Raw genomic sequence first — 5,459 nt, 5'->3', positions numbered from 1 at the left:
TGAATGTAGCAAAAGCAACAACAAAAACATCCTTCTAATTCAATCCCTTCAATCCACCAGCAAACAACCACGGCCGAGCTGTGCGTGTGTATGCAGTAAAAGCAGCAAAAAAAAAAACATTCCATCAATTCAATTCGCCGGCAAACAACCACGGCTAAGCTGTGCGTGTGTATGTAGCAAAAGCAACAAGAATATATTCCTTCAATTCACCGGCAAACAAGCACCGGCCAAGCTGCCCGGCTTTAGCAGCTGTGTATATGTAGCGTGTGTATGTAATAGCAGGCAGTAAGCAAAGCACAGTTCTCATTCAATGGGTTTCCCGTTTCCTCCACTCTCGTTCCCTTTCCCGTTTCCATCGCAAGACAAATGAATACCTTGAAAGGAGGCCAAACGCCGGGAAGCCACTGTCGTGCGTTTCTTTTGTGATTGATCGGTGGCAGAATGCCTATGACAAATATCCCTCATCCTGCATGAAGCTCAAGCACTGGTTAAGATGTCGGTCTGGCAAGACCATATGGTTGGTGATTTGAGTTCGATTCTCCCTACGGGCGCTGTGGTTTATATTTTTATTTTCTTGTTTCTGGGATGAATTATCCAATAGGAACGAAATCCCATAAAATGTTTTTCTTGTTTTGCTTGAATGTAGTGGTCATGCATCATTTTAGTTGGGAGCCGAGGCCTTATGCCAGTTACGGTTTTTCAAACATATCATCTTCGGCACAGTGCACATTTCAGCGCATTATCGGCACAGAGATGTGCTAAATAGGCATTGGATTTTTGCAACCTCTTCTATGGGTGCATTCACTCTAAACGACTAACATCATATCAACGGTCTACATGGTTCTTAGTAGTACATAACAGGATAGGAAATAATGAGATCTTATTCAGGAGGAATATGAAAGCTGACCCATATTGTGACTTCTGTCCCGGGACCACTGATGACTTGGAACACTGCTTTTTCGAATGCGGAAATACGAAGTATATACACCCAAAATTCAGCCTCTGTGCCAATGACGTGTAGTCAATTTCATAGCATCATTGGTACAAGAAGATAACGCGACCGGCACTGATTCGATTTGCGCCCACCGGCATTAACCTCCCAGCGCAACCGAATTGCGTATGTCTGAATGAAACAAAATAAAAACGTTTTCGCGTCCCTCCCCATCGCATCACAAGACGAAAAAGGATGGAAATAAATACCGGCCAACACCAGGCAGCCAGCGAACCGAGCACTGTGCGTGTGAATGTAGCAAAAGCAACAAAAAAACATTCCTTCAATTCAATTCGCCGGCAAACAACCACGGCTAAGCTGTGCATGTGTATGTAGCAAAAGCAACAGCTAAAACATTCCTTCAATTCACCGGCAAACAAGCACCGGCCAAGCTGCCCGGCTTTAGCAGCTGTGTATATGTAGCGTGTGTATGTAATAGCAGGCAGTAAGCAAAGCACAGTTCTCATTCAATGGGTTTCCCGTTCCTTCACTCCCGTTCCCTTTCCCGTTTCCATCTTAAGACAAAGGAATGCATTGAAAGGAGGCCAAACGCCGGGAAGCCGCCGTTGTACGTTTTTTTGTGATTGATCGGTAACAGAAAGCCTATGACAAATATACCTCGTCCTGCATGAAGCTCGAATAGTACACTGGTTAGGATGTCGGACTGGCAAGACGATACAATTGGTGATTTGAGTTCGATTCTCACCACAGCGCTGTGGTTTTAATTTTTATTTTCTTGTTTCTGGGATGAATTATCCAATAGGAAGGAAATCCCATAAAATGTTTTTCTTGTTTCGCTTGAATGTAGTGGTCATAATTTTGGTTGGGAGCCGAGTCCTTATGCCAGTTACGGTTTTTCAAACATACCGTCTTCGGCACAGTGCACATTTCAGCGCATTATCGGCACAGAGATTTGCTAAATAGGCATAGGATTTTTGCAACCTCTTCTATGGGTGTATGGACGTATCAAAAGAAGATATTTGCCAGCGTTGATAGAAGAGCTTTGGATCTACAAAAATCAGAATGGATTTTTCCATCCTTTCAAAGGTTTCGAAGAAACACTAAGAATTTATTTGTTAAACAATTTGCTTTATTATTATGTTATCTAACAGAAACTTGTAAACCAGATCGAAATGTAGATAATTATAAATTTTATATGTGTACAATGTAATAAAACCTAGACTATAAAAAAAGGACGAATGTCCTCCAAAACCATTTGATTAGAGCCAATTTCATTCGCGGCAACCTGCAAAATTTTAATTAGGTAAAGCATAGTTCATCCTAAATCTGGACGCATTCTACGGGTTTATCTCGGAGCTACGTAAACGAAATATCATTGTAATGTAGTCATAATGTAGGTTTATTATTGCAATTAAAAGGAAAAATATCAAAACAATTATTCCGAACTGGTTTTGATGAAATCTCGAACTTTCCGGCGAATACTATTCATCAGAGTTTGGACACCCTGTTCCCTCCACCATCTCTTCATCTCTGTTGCATCCCGAGTTGTCCTACCATTCTTCTTCATCTTCTGCTTGGCAATCGGCCAATATTTTTCGATAGGGCAGAATTGAGGGCAGTTGGGTGGGTTGATGTCCTTTTCGACAAAATCCACCTCGTCGTCTCGATACCACTGTAGTACCTTTTGTTGTAGTGGCAGCTTGCCAAAACTTTACTGGTCCTTTGTAACACGAAACTCTTTGGCGCGCTACTGGCGGATCAACCGTACACTATACCAAGGCACTTCATATCTGTTCAGTAAAAAATTGATTTGTTCTCATGGGCTTTTATTGGTACAATGATATGAGTGTGGGTGTGTAGTGTGTTCGATTTACTTGGGCTATTCTGGGTACATACATCGATGGTTTCCTCGTTGTTTCGGCGTAGTTTCCGGTAATGACGATCTTCACCATGCCACCAGGATTGGGCAAGATGACGGCAGAGCTCATCTGGTGAGCAAACCTTAGCTGGACGCAGCAGCACAAAATGGCGGGGTAAGGCCTGAGTTTCTTGGCTTAAAAGCTCGAAAAAAGGCGAATCCGAGCTCCGTGGAGTGTAGATTACACTCCGGACGGTACCGGTAGTTGCCAGACCTATGAGATGTGGTAGAGAGAAGTGCGAGTTGTTAGAAATTCTTAAATGTATAGAGTAAATTTTGAAATGTGTAATTATTTTATGATTGAGTAATAATTATTTAAAGGTGATTAAAAGTTCCTCACCGTGTTTAATGACAGTTCGTTGGAATGACTCAGTGGTATTGGTAAATGTGATGATGACGATGGGTCTACAGTCTTTCAACCAGATTTGCGGAATATGATTGGCGGTCGTGTCGGGATCTTCGAATCCTAAATTGTAAGCGAACGAGAAAGAAACGGGCGAGTGCAGTTACCACATTAGGGTCTTAAGATTTAGAGCCAATATGACCCGAGTCGTCCTCCTGGTTATGGGGCGCACCCCAGAGGACAAAACGCTGGTCTTTTACGAATCCCTGAGGCCACCTAGGCCGGGCGTGTGCTGTCAAACGATCGTAATCAACGACAGGAAAAAACTTAAAATATTCGAAATGTCCCTAACGGTGGGTACACTTCACATTCCACAAAGATGTGCATCTGCCTGTTCAAAAAGTAGTTTAGATTGTGAAAATGAATTAGAAAAATTTAATTGTGGGCTAAATCACATCATTCTATGATAAAAAAAAATAAAATATTTTACCAAATGTTACGTTTATCTTGAGAAACGGTACAATTTCGATAAAGACTTTTGCCTTCCTCGATAAGAGATCTTCTATAATCTCGATCGATGAGAAAATGGCGAAGGAGCTGAATCTACAGGGGCGAGAGAACCCCTTGAAATTGAAATGGACTCAAAATATTACGAGTGAGTTTTCGAGTCGTCAAGTTGCCTTAAAAATAATAGGTTCAAATAAAGAATTCCCTTCCTTTAAATCTTCCCTTGCAATCAATTGATATGAACAAAATTAAACGAGAAAATCCGGATTTGTCTAATATTGATATATCTTCTTATCAAAATGCACAGCCGACAATACTTATCGGCTGAAAACATTCCCATTTGTTACTTCCTTCGGAACAAAAAAAAAATGAAAATAGAACTTTGTCTGCCGTGAGGACAAAGTTAGGTTGGTTTGTTTTTGGTAATGCGAATCAGAACACTCGATCGCATCATGTAATGGTGATTCATGATGACGAAGATGATGCTCTGCGCAAGATGATGCAGAAGCATTACTCGATCGAGGAATTTGGTGTAAAATTGCCGTTGAATTTGCCAAAATCCTTAGAGGAAGAGAGAGTTGAAAAAATTCTAACGGAAACTTTGAAATACAAAGATGGAAGATATGAGGTTGGCCTTCTGTGGAAGAATGAACTCAAAAGTTATCAAATAGCTTAAAGGAGATTAGAAGGTGTGGGATGCTAATATTTCATAGTTTAAGCATATCATAAGTAACTAAGCTAACTCCAATGACACCATCGAATAGCCCATCCTCGGTTGTCGCGTGGTTTATCCCTCGTCGCATTCAACTGTCACATCAGCCAGTCAGTCACCGACTCGCCTCCGTTCGGCAACGCTCCCGCGACCATCAGCCACACTCTGGGGGCGAGACTTTCCCGTCCAGCTCGTAGGTAAACCGGATGGCAAGACCCCAATAGCAGGAATCTCTCCCCGAAGCAGAACCCGCAATTGGCGATCCTGCCGGATAATTTAAAATGTATGTATTGAATTTGTCTTAGAACCAGTTTTCTCTTCAGAAACAATAGGGAAGATTCTTGCGTTTGATGTCGGGTAGCCATTTTGAATATTCGACTTTCGTAGTTACAGTGAAACATGAACATTTGTTTATGCTCAGTTCACCAGTTGTGCACTTTTGGCTGTTTTTTTGTTCGTTTATGCGCTCAGTTTAGCACCGGTAGTGCCTCAGTTTTGTACCATGAATGGTGAAACACTCAAGGTTCTTTCAGTGTTGCGGATGCGCTTGTGAGTGAGTGAGGTAGCAATACACTGACGACGGTTTGTGTTCGATTATATCGGGTTGAGTGCAAAAACTGAGCGAGTGGAGCAAACGAATACGGCATAGTTTATCTTAAAAAAATTAAAACAAGTGTAATACGATCATTTAATAAAAGTTTATTTATCGAATTCTTTGATAGATTTTGGTGAATCGAAGTTGTGAGGCGCGATGCATACTTATACCTATTCCAAAAATTTGGCGCGATGTAGACTTCCGCCTAATAGACTTCCAAAAATCTGACGCGATGCAGACTTCCGTCAGTACACTTCTTTGCTTGACGCGATGAAGACTTCCACCTTGTTCGACGAAACCTGACGCGATGCAGACTTCCGTCAGTAGCCAAGTTTCAAGAATGTTTTCAGTGTGGCGCGATGTAGACTTGCGCCTAATCGACTTTCGAAAATCTGACGCGATGCAGACTTCCATCAGTACACTCCTTTGCTT

Source organism: Uranotaenia lowii, chromosome 2 (assembly GCF_029784155.1).
Source record: "Uranotaenia lowii strain MFRU-FL chromosome 2, ASM2978415v1, whole genome shotgun sequence".
NCBI lineage: Eukaryota > Metazoa > Arthropoda > Insecta > Diptera > Culicidae > Uranotaenia > Uranotaenia lowii.
The sequence above is the reverse complement of the archived record's forward strand: the minus strand, read 5'-3'. Positions refer to the sequence as shown.